Raw genomic sequence first — 20,991 nt, 5'->3', positions numbered from 1 at the left:
CAACATTCTGATCTAGCCTCAACCTACTTTTCCAGCCTCAAGGCTTAGACTACAAGTTCCAATAAACCCAGAAAAATTATCCTTCCGAGAGCCTTCTCTGTACTTCCTTGCTTTAACTCATTTGTTCTTTCTTCCCAGACGGTAACATAACTACACCTCTCGAAGCCCATCAAGGCTCAAACTGTCAATTAATCCACTAACATTTTGTTTTGTTTTTAACCTGTTAAGTCCTACAACCAAATATGAGCTTTTCTTCTTTTGAACCTCCATGTATAATATCTTCATTTATCGTTTATGGCTTGACATTAGGATTCTTGCCAACCCTGTCTTGTCCACTCTTCTGAATTATAAAATCTCAAAAAAGTTACAATATTTCACTCATCACTCTCCTCCACAGAGATATTGCCATTCCACATAGTCTTTAAGATACCACTTTATCTCTACCAAAGGGAAAGCTTATTGAAAAGCAGGGACTTGAATTTCTAAGAGAATATCAGTAAAAGACATCAGATCACTGAAGAAAATATATTTTAAAAATAGCTCAATATTCAGAACCAATCACATCCCCAAGACATATGGAAGCTCATTTTGAACAAACACTAATTTCTATAGTGAAAATGTAATAAAAAATCATTATGGCATTGTAATGATAATTGGCCCCTAGCTACTAGTCAATCTAGGCATGTAACCATCCAGTGCAATAAGCTATTTTCTATAAAGACTCTTGATAATCAGTGGGATGGTGGTAGAATGATAAAAGGACGTCAACGTTAAGCATAATATACCGCATTTAATCTATTACAGAAGGAAATCAGCAGATATCATTATAGCATGATGTAACCTACAGCAAGCTTAAAATAATAGGAATTCTGAACAAATTTATACATATAGGCCTCAATATCTGCTATCCCATTTAGAAAGATAAAATGTGATTTCCTTGAACATAACGTTTGCAAATTGTTTTTAAAATTCTAAATTTGAGTCCTCTTCTCTTTACACTTGGCACTATTATAACTATTAGGATTATTTCTTTCTTGGTCTAGAGGGAAAAATTTGATTTGGGGCATGATTTATATTTGTTCACTAGAAATCAGTCGCCCCCCAGACTGCTTTAAGTTGTGCAGTTTATGGTACTTTGCTTTCAATTAGTGAAAATGAAAATTATTATTGGACTGGAAAAAAAGTAGGACGCAATGATGAAATTTACATGTGAGGAGACAGGACTTATTATAAAATATGCAGAGGAAAGTCTTAACTGAGAATATTTTAGGACAATGGATGTATTTTAAGGTGGAAAGAATAAAATTTTAAGGTAGAGAGAATGACAGACCAAAATATTTTGTCTATCTTTATTGACTTTCAAATTTCTGAGTTTTGTAAGAAATATACCAAACACTGTTAAGGAAAGATAATCAGAAAATCCAGCAAACATTTCTAGTCAAGATTTAGGTAAGACAGCTTATCAGAAAGAACAGGGTCAGAATATACATGATTACCTTTCTTTTGCATGGGTATATACGGTTCATAATCTCACCTTTTAGGTATTAACATATTGGTGATTTTACGTTATCAAGTTTTCTAACTTAAAGTGGTATCTTCACAGGCTACACACCCAACTTTATGTTTACATTTGTGATCATTCCTTGTCAGGGGACTAGGTGAAACAAATGAATCCCTCAAGCAAAAACAACAAAAAGATCATTCAGGAGGATTAATATATAAGTGAGCAAGAAGCCAGAGTGAGGTTTGCAGATTGAAAAAGAAGCCAGGGAGAATATTTAGGAAGAAGAGGACTGGCCCACAGTGAGACAGCATTTCTTACCACAGGTATAAAAGGCATGCTTGTCTCTATGAGGGAGTCCAAAATTTGGTACACTGTTCAAGAAATTCAAAATTAAAGATCTTTACCCAAGTAACCTCAAATATCAGGAAAATATTCCACCATCCACTAATGGAATATGCTGTGATATCTATGCAGTGGCACAGTAAATACGTAAGTTTAAAGGAAGATAAAACTAGGTTCCAATCCCATCACTACAATAGTCTAGCTGTGTTTCTGATCAGTTATTTAACCTTTCTAACATTGTTTTTTCGCTTTAAAATAGGAATGAGAAAAGTACCTCTACCTCATTAGGTCTTTGTGAGAATTAATTGAAATAATGCATGTGAAACAGCACAATGAAGCTAGAATTAAGATATTTTTTAAAATGTTAAGGACCAAAAACTTGGAACACTGTTTGAATCTTCTAGTCCAAAATATAGTATGAATGTTGGGCATGAATTAAAGCATCATTTTCAATAATGTCAACATTTAATAACTTTTCATTATTTAAAGAAAAGTATTTTAATATGAAATATACAGAAGAATCTAAACACTAATACTAGATTATACATACTAGATTTCTATTGATTTATTTAACAAATAAAACTGTATTTTTAAATATTTGGTATTCATATTACTTCATGTTTTCTGTTACTATGCAACTTTTTGTATACTTAATTCTAATTTTATTTAGTGCTGGACAATTTGCATTAGAATACTCATAAAAAGTTCAATGGTGAGGGGAGTAAGAGGTGATATTTATAGTCCATTTGCATAATCCTGAGAAAGAATTATAATATCTGAACATTAAGCTTTAAAAGGAGAAATCTATCCCAAGTCTTCAGAACTTTCAAGGTCATTATTTTTCAATGGCTCACCTATATTAATCTATATGAGCAAAGGAAAGAAATGCTAACATTTAATAAAAGTATCAGAGGATTCATTAAACCGTAAATCTAAAAGAAAGCAAGATTCTCTCCCTCTAGCTTTCCAGGGCAAAATAAATTGCGGAGAATTCTATAAGTGTGCCTACTGGACAAAGGAATGAAAATCTGTTCCCTCGCAGATACACATAAAGGAAAACCCTACACAGTTTTCCCAAAACCTCAGCCTTCCATCATAAATTGCAGATTCACACTTTGAATTATTTAGTTACTATTCTTGTAAATATAATTTAAAATAAAAAATTTAATGGACAGATAAATTCAGTACATTATATACAATACAGACCTAATTAAAAAATAGCACCTGCATGTCCATTTATTAGATTGCATGGATTCACTTCTACCTTTCAAAAGGGCTACAGCTAAAATTAGAAAGTTCTATACTGAGTGCCGTAAGCTGTAAAGCCAATTGGTCGCATGTGAAGGAGCTCAGTAAGAGTCATGTTATCCCTTTATCACCATTGGTACAGTGCTAAAGACTAGTATAGAGGGTTATGTGTTCTGTACAAAGGATCTTATTTCTCTCTAATGGTGTTTCATTCCCTTGTTTAATCTCATACTACAAACCAAAGCACTGGAACATCAAATAAAATGAATGAAAGTTCAGAGTTTCTTGGGGGAATTCAGAAAGCTGTTAAAATTATGACATGAAACAGCTAATTCAAAGGGTTAGGAGACTAAAAATGATTGTAAATGGGGCATTTTGCTTCTTTTTTACAGGAAAACCTCCAATTCTAATATCAATGTTATCAATGTAATGCTCGTGAATGCAATTAAATACAAACCTTAGCACATATACATTTAAGGAAAGAAGATCCCTTAGTGATAGAAACCAACGTATAACTCAATGTAGACAATATCATACATTTAGTTTGTGGATCAATATCTCCAAACAATAAACAAGAAAAATTTAATATGTTTAGCCCCTTTAAAAGATAATTTGTTCAACAAAAACAACTTCTTAGGTAACTCCACTGTCAATATATATTCATTTAAAAATAAAATAAAATAAATTTAAAAACTATAACACGGATTTGTGTATGTCACACCAACTTAATCATAGTCCAATAAAAACATTTATTTATATATATAGATCTCCACTTAGGTTTTTCTACTTGAAAGTACAGTAGCTTTGGACATCTGAATGTCCTTGGAAATTTTTCCTCATGGTAAATTAGCGCATGAACTATCTCTGACCAATTATGAAGTATCTATTAGATGCAGTACTGCCATTTTTAGACATTTGTGCAATAAACCTTTGAATCATGACATTTGCTGACCTCTTTCACCTGATTCATAGGAAGATTGCATATGTAAATTTTCCATCTCTGCCTCTCAGTGGTTCTGACTTCAATTTTTAGATAGATTACACTTTCCTTTAAAAACACCAAAAAAAAAAAAAAACTAATAACAAGGCCTAGAGCAACATTGTACCTGGGAATTTCCTCCTGTCAGCCTTCATGTTACTCAAATGTGGCCAGTCTCGAAGCCAAACTCAGCATGTAAATGCAATGCCTTCCCCCCAGCGTGGGACATGACACCCGGGGATGAGCCTCCCTGGCACCAAGGGACCACTATCAACTACCAACTGATGATGCAACTGGAAAATGACCTTATACGGAAGGTTCAATGCGGATCAGCAGAATATCCATGTCTACATAAAATACCATGACTTTAAAATGCTGTTTGACCTAAAGTAAGGGGGAAATGGAAAGGAGAAATGAGTTTATATGGCTACGAGTTTCTAAAAAAGAGTCTGGAGGCTGGCAGAAGGTTTGCCCTCATGCACAACTGAGCAGAGTCAGAGAGACAGATAAAGCAGATACAACCCCCAGATATTGGTTCCTTTGAGGGCTAAAGAGAACCATGGGAGTTATGGTCATGGCCAATGGGGTTAACTACCAGGTCAGATGGCCCCTCTTTGGAAATGGTGTTTATGTGTGATGAATCTGGACTCAGATGGGATCTCCCTTCATAAGACTTTCATGCTAATGTGCTGGAGGTGCAGTTAATGTTGGGGTTTAAGATATATTTAGGGGATTTGAATCTCTGGACTGACAATGTGATAGCCAGGTCCTGAGCCTCAACAGACTCCAGCACCTACAATCTGATCTATTGGACTTACCACACTCAGCTAAGATGGAGTTGAAGAAGGACAACCACCACACCATGGAGCCTAGAGTGATTACAACTGAAAATGGGAGGACTGCATCCAGCATCCATGTGGAATCTGAGCCTCCTCTTGACATAGAGGTGCAATGGACACAACCAATCCAATGTCCACATAGAAGAGGTGGCATTGGATTGGGAAAAGTGGACATGGTGGACGATGGGTATGGGGAAGGGCAGGAAGAGATGAGAGGTGGAGGTGTCTTTGGGGCATGGAGCTGCCCTGGATGGTGCTTCAGAGGTAATCACCGGACATTGTAAATCCTCACAGGGCCCACTGGATGGAATGGAGGAGAGTATGGGCCATGATGTGAACCATTGTCTATGAGGTGCAGAGGTGCCCAAAGATGTACTTACCAAATCCAATGGATGTGTCATGATGATGGGAATGAGTGTTGTTGGGGGGGGGAGAGGGGGGGGTGGGGGTGTGGGGTTGAATGGGACCTCACATATATATTTTTAATGTAATATTATTACAAAGTCAATAAAAAATAAATAAAATTAAAAATAAAAAAAAATAAAAAAATAAAAACACCAAAAAGATATCCCATCTTTCTCTCTCAACTTTGTTACTTGCTTAAGAGGGTGTTTTTGTTTTTTTTAAATCTGGCTGCAATTATTCTATGCATTAGGTCTCATGAGAAAATTTCTGCTCTGCTGCATACTACTTACCACTTAAGAATTTCTTACAAAAAAAGAAATGTATGCTCTGTCTAGTTGCTTATATTATATAAAGGCAACTTCCTGTTACACAGTTCCAACAAATGTGACTTGTAAATGCCTGAAGTACATGTAAAAATCTCCTGAGAGCCATATTTTAAGTAAAATATTTTCTCTGAAAGAATAAAATTTACTTAAGCATTAAAATCAATTTCTTAATCAGACTAAATTACCTTGGAGATAGTCAAAAATGCCTTAAGACCAAATCTGTTTAAAGGTCCTCTAGGCTACACAATAAAGAATATTTTCCTCTCTACCCCCCTTACAAAATTATTGATAAACAGAATAAGAGATGTTCTTCCTCATATGCAAACAATGAAAATAATTTACAAAAAAATGGGAATGAAAATGAAACTAGTAAGGGGAAATGGCACTCCAAATATTCAAGCAAAACCTAGAGTCATATTTTAATTTTTTTAAAATATATTTATTTTAAAAAGATAGATTACATAAAATGTTACATAAAACAAATAAAGGATTTCCATATGACCCACTCCCCACACCTCCCCCACCTCCCCACATTAACAACTTCTTTCATTCATTGCAATTGATAAAAACATTTTGGAACACTGCCACTAATCATGGATTATAGTTTACATTGTAGTTTACACTCTCTCCCACTCAATTCTGTAGGTTATGGCCATATATATAACGACCCGTATCTGTCACTGCAATGTCCCTCAGGACAATTCTAAGTCCTAAAATTGCCCATGTATTACACCTCTTTTGCCCACTCCCTGATTTCAGCACTTCCAGTGGCCACTGTCTCCACATCAATGATATAACTTCTCCCACTGCTAGACTCACAATAAGTCTATAGTAGAATTCTAGTAAGTCCATTCTAGTCCATATTTTATTCCCCAAATCTGAGGATTCTAGGATGGTGATGCCCACTCCACCTCTAATTGAGGGGGGTATTCAGTCCCATATGGGTGATGAATGGATTATAGTTTACATTGTAGTTTACACTCTCCCCCAATCCATTCAGTGGGTTATAGCAGGATATATAATGTCCAGCATCTATACCTGCAATATCATTTAGGAAAACTCCCAAGTCCAAAAAACGCCCCACATCACATCTCTTCTTCCCTCTCCCTGCCCTCAGCAACTACGGTGGCCATTTTCTCCACATCAATGCTACAATTTCTTCCATTACTAGTCACAACAGTTCTATAGTTCATTTAAATGCCCACCTCCTGTTTATTCATAGAAGTCTTGTTGCCTCTCAAGATAAGCTACAGATTCTTCTCCCCCTTGCAGTACCTGCTAAACCAGCTCAACCAAATCTACTCACTGAGCATGCTAGGCCTTCAATTTAACACCAAGCATAACTTGTAACTGAGCATGCTCTGGTTAACCCTGCCTCTCCCAATCTGGATTGGCCCATATCATCTCACCCATCCTTAGCCACTCCAGATGTATAAAACTCAGGGCCCATTTTATTCAGGGAGACTGATCTGCAGCTTGCCTCTGTTACCTTGCTGGTTGACTACACATCTTGCCTTAAAAGATATACATTCATATTTGATAAGTCTCTCAGAACATATAAATGCTTTTTAAAAGGCAGAAAGTTTTAATTGTTGAAATAACTTTGGCCTTCTTCAAAATGACAAAGACTCTCTTTAGATGCTGGACATTGTTTATGCAGCCATGGCCCACTGGGTGGACTGAGGGAGAGTGTAAAGTACAATGTAAACCGCTATCCATGTGGTGCAGCAGTGCTCCAAAATATATTCGCCAAATGCAATGATTTTGCCATGATGATGAAAGAGGTTGTTGATGTGGGAGGAGTGAGGTGAGGGGTTGGGGAGTATATGGGGACCTCATATTTTTTTAATGTAACATTTTTTAAAAAAAAGAAGAAAAAATGAATAAAAGCCAGAACAAACACTAAGAATTTGAACAAATTAGTTTTGTCTTTATTTACAAACCTCTATGAAGAATACAAATCAATGAGTAGTTTCACTAGTTATTACATCAAAGCAATTTACCCCATATTGGGTCCTTCATTTTACATACGAAGAAACTAAAAAGGTTCAGTAGTTTATCTTAGGTAATAGAGCTTTTAAATGGTAAAACCATTATTAGAATCTAGGACTCCTCAATTCTTACACATCTTCTATGGAACTCATTATCAACAATTAGAATAAAAATCAATTAGGTTTCAAAATTTTTGGTTATTTTCCTTTCATGACTGCATATGAGATACACATTAAAGTCTATAAAAATAGCATCGATGGGTATATTCAGAAGTGAAATCAATACCAGTAAGTTGTTTTGTTGTGTTGTTTTTTAATTTATTTATTCTGGTTCCAAGATCAAGGCAAAGAAAACTTTGGATAATAGAAACATTGTGAATGTCCAAAAATATATTTTCTTTCTCTTCCCTAGGTACCAATAAATAAAATATTTACTTGTTCAACATAGACAGCAGAGAGCCATCATACTACAATTTATTTTTATGGGATCTACCACACCATAAAAATACAGATCTATAAACATCCATTTCAAGAAATGTAGTAATTGTTAGCTGATACTTGGTCTGATGCAAAAGATAACTATTAGGAATATTCCAGAAAAAAAAGAGTGGACACACTCACCTTTAATTTGGGAATAACAGTCCTTGATTAGCCTTACTTGCCTTCCTACCCAGCCTGAATCACAGTCAGCCATTTTAATGTTACTTCCTGCTAACTTCCTGGATTTCTCTATCCTCATGCTTTACCTTACTCACTCTGAGTATACTAAATTTTTAATAAACCCAGTAACCTCTTTTTGCTGGATCAGTCAATTCCTCTATCAATTTGTGTCTCTGAATGGAGTGAGCCCTGAAATAGAGTTTTGGCAATGGAAATATAAAATAGATGCAAAAGGAATTGCAAATGAAAAACATGGCAAATGTGATGAACAATAACTGTCAATAATGACCCAAGGGATGGAGGTGGACCTCAGTGATTGAGCACCTGCTTCCCATATACAGGGTCCGCTATTCAATATCCAGTACCTCTTTAAAAAAAAGGACCCAAATCATTCTTTACACACAAGGATCAGAGCCAAAACGTTGGAAGAGCTCTCTAACACAAAGAATATAGAGGATTATTTTGTTCTAAACACTAAATGCTATTATGTGATCTCAAATCTGTTGTGAGCCCATAAACTAGAAATCCAGCGTCATGCTTAACATACTCCTCAGCATATGTCCAGCATGATACTTCTATCTCCACAGTATTACTTGATAAAATATATATTTATCTAGCATCCCTCATATTAATATGCTTCAGAAATTTTCAACCACATATTTGAAAAAGCAATCTACATATGCAATTTGCTCTTGCTCCTCAAAATTAACCACTCTCTAGCTGTCCATTCTTAACTTTTATTACCCCAATTTTCCAAGATCATTTGAAGGAGTTGAGAGTGCATTAAAATTAATAGTTGAATCAAATTAATGTCATCAGCAATATTAAGTCACATGATTTCAACATTTAAAACCATTACTATAAATTTCAAACAAAACAAAAATAGTAGAAACCAAAATTAATGGAAAGCCCACATATCTACTCACCATAGCACATTTGTATTCTATCCCCAAGAGGAAGTAATGAGTAACAGTGACAGATTTTTTTAAGATAAAAAGTATGACATAGATGAGAGACTACCCCCTAGCTGATGTCCCATAGCACTTACATTTAAAGTATTGTGCCATTTTAGTTATGCTCATAATGCGGGCCTTAAAAGCACCACAAGGCTTGTAATCATTTTCTATATCAAAGAAAGATTCAGTAGTGCTTAATATAGTTTTTTTTAAAGATTTATTTTTTATTTATTTCTGTCCCTTTACCCGCCTCCTCCCCCCAGTTGTCTGCTCCCTCTGTCCATTCACTGTGTGTTCTTCTGTGACCGCTTCTATCCTTATCAGCGGCACTGAGGATCTGTGTTTCTTTTTGTTGCATCATCTTGTTGTGTCAGCTCTCCGTGTGTGCAGAGCCATTCTTGGGCAGGCTGCACTTTCTTTCGCACTGGGCAGCTCTCCTTACGGGGCGCACACCTTGCACGTGGGGCTCCCCTATGCGGGGGACACCCTTGTGTGGCACGGCACTCCTTGCACATATCAGCACTGCACATGGTCCAGCTCCACACGGGTCTAGGAGGCCCGGGGTTTGAACGGCGGCCTTCTCATGTGGTAGGCAGACGCCCTATCCAAATGCCTGATGCACTTCAGAGTATTCTTATTATATGACAACTGCTAATTTGCATATAGAGATTTATAGTAACTTCATTTTAAAAATTAGTAACATATAGCCCTACAGTCTTCAATACTCTTTGATAAATGAATATTGAATATACCAATTTAAGAAATGATTTCCATGAAACTCTCTTGGAAGCTATTATCAAGGGAGATATGGTACCAGAGCCTACCACATAAAAAAATTTATAGCATTACTCAGTATTCAGGCAGTATCCTCCAAAATAGAATCAAATTCAATCCGTATATTTTCAATAACACTGAATACCAAAGAACAGACCTAACACACAGGAGTGGAGCGATTCAAGGTGTATGAAGGCTTGAGATTCATATGGAAGGTCACTAAGCTCTATCACTTGAAGCTAATTTACTATTAAAAAGTACACTGTAATGTTACACTGCCTTTTATATTCTGCCTTCATGGATTCAATCTTAACAGATTTTCAGGTTTAAACTCTCTGATGTGAATAGCTTTATACCTATAGCTGTGCTAACCAGGTGGGAAATCTCCCCAACCTAATTGTCCATTATGTCACACCAGTAGATCTACTGGGGCCACAGAACAAACACTATTATCTCAGGCACACAGACCTTCTCGCACTGCACCACACAGAATACCTGCACTCCAGGTACTAGCTGGCACCTTAATTGTGAGTTGTCAGCTATTTAGCTCTTATCAAAAGTCCAGCTGAGATGACAGAAATACCGGGGGGCAGCATAAGGGATATTTCTCAAGTACATTTTGATGCAGTTTAGATTACTAGAATGCTTCATACTAGCACTATTACCCTTGCCCTTTGTAGAAATATGACCTTGATTCTTTCTTTTCTTTTCTTGTTTATCAAGGCCCCGTATAGGAAACAGACGTTAATAGAAATTCTATGTTCTTTATGGAAAACTATCAAGGACTCACAATACTGTATTGTTTAATATCCCTCATTTAAAGAACCACAGAATACCACTCTCTGAGTTCAGGATTTGGAAGAATTTCATTCCAGAAAAAATAGATGCACCATCATTCATCAGAAAATAGCTATGTCTCTCAAAATGTTACCTTTCTGTTAGTTTGTTTGTTACTATGGCTAAGAGGAAACTTGGAACTATTTTATACTCAAATCATTACCTGGCATTGGCCTAGATTTGTTTTATTTTATTTTTGTAAAATACCATACTTCCTTCTTGTTTACTTGGAGCTTGTATTTTTACCCTTGACTTAATGGTAGTGGGATGTAGGCATCTCTTATTGTAAGGTAGTAGCAGTGCATATAAAGCATTCACTTGGCAGTGATAGCCCCCAAATAATAAAAAGAACTATACTACTCCAATATGTATTTAAGACCTTTAGTTAAATTAATTCATATAATGCAGAAAATGAAAATATTTTAAATGGCACATATTTATAAATATTTTCTTACCAAGGCTAATTTGAATACAGAGAAACTGTAATAAAATGCATATAAAAATTTGTTTTTAATGGAGAGAAGTTAGCCTTCAATAAAGCAATCCAAAATTGCTGAATCTAGGCTCTGGGGATGGATTTTTATATACCTTTATAACTGTATGTCCAGTTACAAGTTTCTGATTATTTGACAATCATTACATATAATTTGCCTTTCTAATTTAAAACATGTCATTTAAATAAGAAAATGCATTGCCTTGGTGGATACATAAATGTAATGTATTTATAAAAATAAATGCCAACAGGAGAGCCACTAATCACTCTAATTATCTGTAACATTTTCTCCTACGTAAACAATACTTCAGAAAATTGGGTCAGAATTTGCTGATATTATAGGACACATAGTTCTAGCTTGCTTCTATTCTGAGATATAATATTGGATCCATTTTAAGTCAAAATTGTGTTTTGAAACTAATATTCTATCATTAAAATTTTTCAGGTGACAATATTGACAGTATCAACTCAGTCAAATGAGCTTGGATATTAATTAGATTAATTCAAATTGATGACTAAGACTTAAATAGAAAGCATACAATTTGACATAATTGCAATGAATTTACTACTTTTTTATTCTAGATGTAAATGAACTAGTGGTCTACTAAAATGATTTATGCATTTGAAAATCAAAGTGAACAAATTTTAAATACCAACATGAAACCACCCAGTTTTTGTAATACTGCTTATAAATGGTGCCTTATGAGATGTGCTCATAATTTGAAGATCTGTTCACATTTCTACATCATAAAAAATTGGCCTCATTATTTAGTTGTTTATACGCAGTCGCTTGCAAAATGTTCTAAGAGTATTGATCTGTACCAACCTTTATTTTAACTAAGTAGTGTTGACTACTTTGCCAAGCTTTTAAGAAGTTTAATATAGGCTGTATAAACAGATACTAACATGCATATTTCAATAAGTGTTTTTTACTCCTAACTTGTATTGCTGTCAAGAGTCAGCTATTTGAATTATAATAATTGTTAAAATACACATCTGTTAATATGCTAGAAAATGTTTAAATATAAAGGGAAGGAAGAAAACATTAAGGAAAAACAAATATTGCAGTGGTAATGCAAATATCTGCACATTTTATAAACTTTACAGTTATTTTATCTGTTTTCACTTACTTGGAAACATGGGCTGAGGAAGCCATCACCACAAAAACTGAATATAAACATGAGTTTGACAGATTACTAGTTTCTAAGGGGAAAAAAAGCGGGGAAAAAAAACACAAAAAACAGTTTCTAGTGGGGTAAAATACCCCTCAAGCTTTAAGGCAATTTCAACAACTCTGAAAAGAATCTCATACAATCACAAATCTGCAAAACTATTCTTCAAACAAGTATTCACTGCTGTTTGTCATGTACTGAGAGTGATTTATTGCTACAAATTTCTTTGAATCTTCATAAAATTTATTACCAAATAGCTATACATCTTGTAAGGGGGTGGATAGGAAAAAACATTTTTCCAAAATCCATGGTTATTTCTCAGCAGTTATTGCTTCCTTTCATAAACTTTAGTAAAGGAATATGAGGAAAAATTTTTAAATAACATAGTTCACATGTACAATCTCACACAGACCATGGTATATGCAAGTTCTAATGCAATTTGTGATGATAGATTATGATTTATTTTATAGTCAAACACATCGATTTCTAGGGTTTTAAATAGAGTTGTAAACGTTCAATTTCATTAATTCCCCACGCAACCATAAAAATACTATTGTTTAAAGCATGTTATGTTGTCTGCAACTTGGGAATATGGTTCAAATCAAACCAACAGGTTTCATCCCTGTGTGGAAGAAGTTAGCTTAATTTTTTTTTCTGACTACACCTAAGATTGCTTGTCATCTTGATAGTTCCAGAATGATGCAGATTCATTCTAACTACGGGAGAGACTTTGAAGCATACATTGTTATTAATGGTAAGTCAATAACCACATCTAATCACACAATATTGTATTAAATTCCATAATACTGATCATAATGAAACAAATAAGGGGGCAAATGGGTCCCTTCCCCAGAAGAGTCTGAAATCTAAATGAGAATCAGATATTCATCCATGAAACTATAATAGAGCATAAGCAGGTACAGGTGAATGTATACCATAAAAAAAAATGTTGAGGGAATGTATAGTAAAGGAGTGGTTTGCGACATGGTCAGTTAACGATGGATTTTAGAAAGGATTTTTAAATATTCACCTTTACCAGAAAATATGATTAACTTTCTCAGAGCCTTTATCATCTGAGTGATTAAATACCATATGAATTTGCAACTCATAACTCCATATCATATTCTGAAATGACTGTACTTTGAGAATGTCTAGCAATGCTATTAATCTGTGCTTGTGTGTATATGTATGTCATATGTATATATATGAATATTTATTTATTTTACTGGGGGCTGAAACAACAACAATAAAAGAAAAAACAGTTAAAATTGTGGTAAGGAAGGAAATAAACCATAATGGGGGAAATGCTTGGGCTCTAATGAACATCTGGTTCTAAAATGCTTATGCAACAGAGACTTGGAAATACTTTCTTCAACATCTTAAAGGAAATTGAAAATACCTATTGGGGGAGCAGATGAGGCTCAAGCAATTGAGATCCCGCCTACCAAATGGAAGGTCTGGGGTTTGGTTCCCAGTGCATCCTGGAGAAGATAAGCAAGACAGTGAGCTGGCATAACAGGCAGGTGCAGTAAGCTGATGCAACAAGATGATGCAACAACTAGACACAAAGAGAAAAAACAAGGAAAGACACAACAAATAGGGTGCTGAGGTGACTCAAGCAACTGAGCACCTCTCTCCCACATGTGAGGTCCCAGGTTCAAGTCCCAGTGCCTCGTAAAGAGAAAAAGAGCAGACACAGGGAGCACACAGTGAATGTACACAAAGAACAGACAGCAAGTGCAAACAATGAGGGGGGGCTAGAATAAATAAAATAAATCTTAAAAAATATATATGCCCATCTGGTATCAGTTAAATATAATATTTATAAACCCATAAAAAGCATGGAATGTTAGACTGTTTATCCTTACAAAGGAACATTATTCTCATTCTTCAAAATTATTCTCATTCTTCAAAATTATTCCTAAACACTAATACTCTAGTTCTAATAGCAAAGGTAACAGGATTGGAAAAAAGCAAAACACAACATCGAACCACAGAATTTTAGAGTGGAAAGGCTCCAATCTCATTAATATATGAAGAAACTGAGGCCCAAGGAGTCAATAGACTGGATTAAAGTCACAGAGAGGGAGTGATCAAGAACTAGAACTCAGATTGCATGACCGCCATTGCAGTGTGTCCATCACATAACAGACTTCTCATTTCAGATTAATACTATGGAAAAAATTTTCTTTATAAAGGGAACAAGGTCAACAAAATTTAATGTTATTAAGGATGATAACCCTACATAGTTCTACTTTTTCAGATATCCTAAACTAATGTTTTTGCCTAGACAGAATATAGTTTAATTTTATTATTTCAATTATTTTCCTTTGTATAACTGCAGTAGGTTGAATAGCACTATCACCACTCCCTCCCCCATATCATTGTCCATCCAGGACTTCAGAATGTGGCCTTATTTGGAAATAGGGTCTTTACAGATGTAACTAAGGATAGAGATGAGATGATACTGGATTAGGGTGGGCCCTAAATCTAATGAGAATGTCCTTTTAAGAGGTATAAAAGGACACAAAGGGCATAGAAAAGAAGCCCATATGAAAACAGAGGCAGACATTGGTGCTGTACTACCACAAGCCAGCCAAGGAAGAAGAAAGGAAGGCTGCCACATGTATCTTTGGAGAATTTGTGACCCTGCCAACGCCTTGATTTTGTACTTTTGGCCTGCATAAATGTGAGAAAATAAATTTCTGTTGTTTTAAGACACATACTTTGTGGTAATTGTCACAGAAGCCCTAAGAATCTAATTCAATAATATTCCATTGTTCCTGTTTAACTTCAGGGATTCTTTCAACTTTTCATAAGAGACTATGCGTTCAAGGTGATTTTTCCTTCTGGAGACAATTTTTCTTTATTTCCTGTGCAATTTCCTTCTTATTATATAAATTACCCTCATTTTGGAGTTTATTCTAGCAATGGTTTCTTTTCCTCCTTTTCTGATTTTTTCATGTATGCTGTTTTTGTGTGCTTATTTGTTTCTGTTCAGTAGGAAAACTACATAATTGTTTGTTCCGTTGGTTTGGTTGTTTATTTCTTGGTTTCTCTGAGAGAGATTAAGCCTTACTGAAGTAGGGGGTGGTGAGATAGCAAAATCTTATGGCTGTTGGATTGGTTTAAATTCAGTGGAAATTATGTGGTATATACTATGGAATGGTTATCAGTGTTTCAAGGAATAAAATATTTTCTAATAAAATAATATTTGCAAACTCCCAGTTAATAAAGTTAAACAGTTCATTTCCTGCAGGACTTCTAAAAGCTTTTTCCTCCCAACTACGCTAATGCTCCTTTTGAGTTGCAAAGAGGGGATTTATATCACACTGCACTGCCAAGAAATTATTTAATTTTGTGATGCAGACATACACCCCACCACCACCACTTTTTATAGGAGGAGTGGGTTGGAGAGAGTATCCCATTATCACGGAGGAGAAAAGAGAACTAATATTTTTGGATTTTTGGATCGGAGTCAAAAGTATATAAAAGGTAAAGGAGAGATCAAGGAGAGATCATTGGAGGTAGCTTGGAGGTAGGCTATGGTAAGAATCCTTTAGGACACCCAAAAGAAAAAGTAAGGACAACTGGCATTTCTTGTTCTTTTCTCCTCTCTCCAAAACCCAACATACACACACAGACACACTTGATCCATTTTGTAGTAACAGACCATTACTTTTTCTCATTTATTAAAATTTTAATGCCACAGGTATTAATGCTAAAAGCTAAATATATGAGATGCATAAATTATAATCCTGGACCTCAAGGAGTTCTCCATACAATAACTTTTCCTTCAGTTTTAGTAAAGTTTTTGTACTGACCCATGCCTAACAATCTTATAATCCCTTCTTAGCGGGAGAAATCCACAACCATTTTTTGGGAAAACAGTCCTTGTTCTTGAACAAATTCTGATCTACATCAATCTGCCTCCATTTCACTCCCTAAAAGCAAGGACTGAATGGATTAGGGATGGGCACTTGACCCATTGCTAGGAAGCTGGCCTGCAGGCTGAGGTGGCCTGGTGTGAAAAGCTTTGCCCCAGAAGATAGGAACTGGTACCAGAATCTTCTTATTAGGAATTTGACTGTGTAAGGAGAAGGTCAGATAACTAATTTCAGAAAAAGAAGCAGACTCATGGAGAGTCCTTGTTAACAATGGAGGACCAGAGTGGTGAGTAGTGAGTATCTGCTGCTGAACTGAGAAGGAAGGCTCATGACAAAAGCAACTGGTCCTCTTGGAAAGTCAAATGATCTTCCAAATCAGCCTCCAGGATGCACAGCTATACTGCAGTCCTTTATCTTCCTATGAGATTTCTAACTCCCTAATGGCAATATATAACATGGTTTCCCTGCTTATATCCAGAGCAATTATTTAAAAATGCAAATCAGGTCATATCACTCCTCTTCTGAAAATCCTCTAACAGTTTCCCAGCTCGCCCAGAGTAATAGTCAAAGTTCTTCCAATGGCCCACAAAACTCTGTTATCTGATTCCAGCCACACTGTCCAGCTTGATATTCTTTGATATTTCTGCATCATGCCAAGTATGCTCCTATAGCAACATCCCCTCCCCAGCCCACCATACCATAGAATGTATCACAGCTTGCCATTTTATATATTTTTTAAAACTCTGACTTCCCTTACTCGAATCCAAGCTCCATAGCTCCATATGGAGAAGTCCCATATGGACCAGGTGAAGTTATTTCTGTTATTCTTTATAGGATATTCACTTGATATGCAAATACAAACCACAAAAATATTAAGTGAAGTATTAGTGACTCAAGTGATTAGGTTCCTGTCTACCATATATGAGGTCCAGGGTTCGATTCCCGGGGTTTCCCGGTGAAGGCAAGCTGGCCTGTGCAGCGAGCTGGCCCGCACAGAGTGTTGGCCCATGCAGACTGCTGATACATGCAGAGTGCTGACACGGGTGGAGAGCTAGCACAGCAAGGTGGCACAACAAAAAGTGACACAAAGGAGAGACAATAAGAGATGCAGCAGACCAGGGAGCTGAGGTGGCTCAAGAGAATGAGTGCCTCTCTCCCACTCCAGAAGGTCCCAGGACTGGTTCCCAGTGCTGCCTAAAGAGGAGACAAGCAGACACAGAAGAACACATAGTGAATGGACACAGAAAGCAGATATTGAGCACAAAAACATTGGGGGGGGGGTTCAGAAATAAATAAATCTTAAAAAATAAATATTAAGTGCTATTTATTGAACTGCTTCAAATTAAGGTTTCCCCAAAGAAAATAAACTCTTAATAGTCAAAAAGAATTAATTCAATTGATCATGTGATATAAGATTGGAAAAAATATCATATGGCTACTATCTGAATTAGTAGCACTATCAATAAAAGGCAAAGAATCCTCATATTTACACAGAGTTAGTTGGTCATCAGAAAGAGATAGGCTTTTCAATACAAAGATACATATCCTTTAAGATATTATACTTCAAAAAATAAAATAGGTTTAGAGAATAATATAGAATTCCAGATGTTTTACAATCAATGAAAACAGAGGTACAATGAGTGCTATAGTGTCATTCAAAATTCATCTGATGTACTTACCAAATGCAATGGATGTGTCATGATGATGGGAGAGAGTGTTGCTGTGGGGGGAGTGGTGGGGGGGGCAGTGGGGTTGAATGGGACCTCATATTTTTTGAATGTAATATTTTTTAAAAATGAATAATAAAAAAAAATTCATCTGAGGTGCATGGCTACATTCTTTACAACTATAACAAATAAAGTCTTGGGGAAGTGGATGTGGCTCAACTGATAGTGCATCCGCCTACCATATGGGAGGGTCCAGGGTTCGATACCGAGGGCCTCTTGACACATGTGGTGAGCTGGCCCACATGCAGAGCTGCCGCATGAAAGGAATGCCGTGCCATGCAGGGGTGCCCTGCGTGGGGGTGCCCCCCACACGAGGGCATCCTGCAAGGAGAGCCCCCCCACATGAAAAAGAGTGTAGCCCACCCAGGGGAGGTGCTGCACACATGGAGAGCTGATGCAGTAACATGACAGAACAAAAAGGAGATGCAGTTTCCCAGTGCCACCAAGGGTATAGGAGGACACAGAAGAGCGCACAGTGAGTGGACGCAGAGAGCAGACAATGGGGGGGGGCAGGAAGGGGAGAGAAATAAATAAAATAAATCTTAATAAAAAAATTTAAAAAATAAATAAAAAATTAAGTCTTGTTTCTTAAGCTGGTTGATGAGTACACAGGTGTTTTTTATATTATTCATATACTATTTGCTGAACGATTTCATCGTGTGTCTTTTTTTTAAATTCAAATCAGGCAGATTTCAATGAAATTCAGCCAAAATATTAAGTATATTACAAGAGTGAAAGGGGTATATTTTAAAGACTTCCCTTATTGTAAGACAGAACAATATAAAGGCTAAGCGGATCAAACTCTGGAGAGATACTACCTGAATTGGAATGTTAGCTCTGACACTTAATACCAGTATAACCTTAAATATGAGCAAATTATTAAACCTGTCTGAGTCTCAGGTTCTTCATCTATAAAACGGCAATGATAATAATACTAATCATAGTAATACCCTGGAAAATGTGCATATTTTAGTTCTTAGAACATTTTCTAGAGGACAGTAAATGCTATATAAGTGTTTCTTATTCTTCATCTTTTGTTTTATTTTTAAAGATGTGTGTAGTACATCCAGTATGAACGTCTCTCTCTCTCTCTCTCTCTCTCTCTCTCTCAACAGGGCCTGGCAAATAATAAGTGCTACATAAATGTTAAATATCATTATTTTTTATAAGCCTTTCAGAGGTCAACTGAATTTAAACTAATTAAAATGAAAGTTAACTAACACTTAAATGCATATAGTCGGTGCTCACTGAAGTTTTAATGAATGAAAATAATTCTTGGTCGTTCTCTGTTTTGATTTGTAGTTTTAAAAAGTAAACTAGGGGAGCAAATGTAGCTCAATGGTTGAGCACCTGCTTCCCATGTTCAAGGACCTGGATTCAATCCCCGATACCTCCAGAAAAAAAAAAAAAAAAGTAAACCTAATTGGAAAAAAAACACAAGAATTTATGTCTCAGATTATACTCCCAATGTAAACCTAAATAGGCAAATGTAAATAAAAATAACTAATAATAACGATAATAATATTAGCTTTGACTTGAAAACATTTTCAAATTTATTTATAATTTCTAATAAACTTCAATACAAATGCATACATTTCATATTCCTATAAGACTGAGAAAAACCCCAAGGGGATTATCATCCTAAATAACGATTTTCAGGTTTCTACCCTCAAGAGTCAATAACATTTCTCCAGGTCAATAACATTTCTCCATATATGGATAAATCTTATTAGGCAATTGTTTTCTGTCTAAAAATATTTGTTAATTTCCACCCACATTCTATCTAGAACTGCTTGATATTCTGGCACTGCAGTCCCTTATCTTCAGCAGAATCCCACTAACGGACAGGGTTCCATTCTGAAGAATAAGAGGAAGGCTGCAGTAATTATCAAAGCCAAAAAGAACTCCAAGGAACATAGAGGACATTTCCTCTCAAAGGTAAGGGAGAGTTTGGTTTTCTGCTTTAAATTCAGGTCTACAGATCGCAGCATTTCAGTTCATAAGGAATCAGTTTTGTATGAATAAAGGAAACTTAGTCATCCAAACGAAAACAGCTTTAAAGAAAAATTATACTTCATGAGGAATACTCTGTAGCATGAGGAAAAATGTGGCTATTCATCCAAGTGGCCAGTTGAGTCAACTCAGACAATTGAGAGTGATCTAAACTTAGAATCATCAATATCAGATTTTGATCTAAGGATTCCTGCATCTTTATAAGTGATATTAGAAAAGAACTAACATATTGTATCTCCTAGACTATTACTTTCCATACGAGAATTCTGAGGGAAAAATATGCCCCTTGTCATCCCTCCCCGAGTATGGTTTTACCCGAGACAAAGGCAACCTTTTTCAACCAACAGGGGTCCAGAATTTCCTAAGTTTGCAAACACCAGATTTGTAAAAAATGTTTAACAATTTAACTGACATCTTAATATAGTATGTTATCAATTTGTGTGTGTCAAAGAGGGCAGCAATTATTTCTTTGCTTTTGAGGGGAATTAAAGTTAAGTTTATGCCTTATAGGGCTAAAGGAAGCACTGAGAAAAGGTTCATTGTTGTTTTTCTTTTTAGAGGCTGGCAAAAAGAAGCAATATTTTGACAGTTTTGTTAAAAAGTATGGATTACTGGCAATGGTGCATCTAAAGGATATTCTGTTTTTCCACTGCCCTTTTTGTGATCCAATAAGATAAATGAGGCTTTTTTCTTTCTCTTCTACCTTTCTGAATTAATATTTTTCTTTCTTCTAATGTAACAAAACTAGTATCTTGAAAAACACCATATTTAGTGTACTGTACAACTAATAATGTAATATAATGATCAATTATTGGTCTCACATAATTAATATGACATT

The 20,991-nt window shown here is 35.7% G+C and overlaps 1 protein-coding gene across 10 annotated transcripts in view; it reads right to left on the bottom strand.

Moving 5' to 3' along the window:
- Nucleotides 1-20,991, bottom strand: part of DIAPH2 (diaphanous related formin 2) — a 1,008,307-nt gene that overhangs the window by 740,515 nt on the left and 246,801 nt on the right. The window lies entirely within an intron of this gene.

The sequence above is a fragment of the Dasypus novemcinctus genome, chromosome X, assembly GCF_030445035.2.
Source record: "Dasypus novemcinctus isolate mDasNov1 chromosome X, mDasNov1.1.hap2, whole genome shotgun sequence".
Taxonomy (NCBI): Eukaryota; Metazoa; Chordata; class Mammalia; order Cingulata; family Dasypodidae; genus Dasypus; species Dasypus novemcinctus.
Note: the sequence above shows the minus strand (reverse complement) of the source record. Positions and strands in the feature narration are given on the sequence as shown.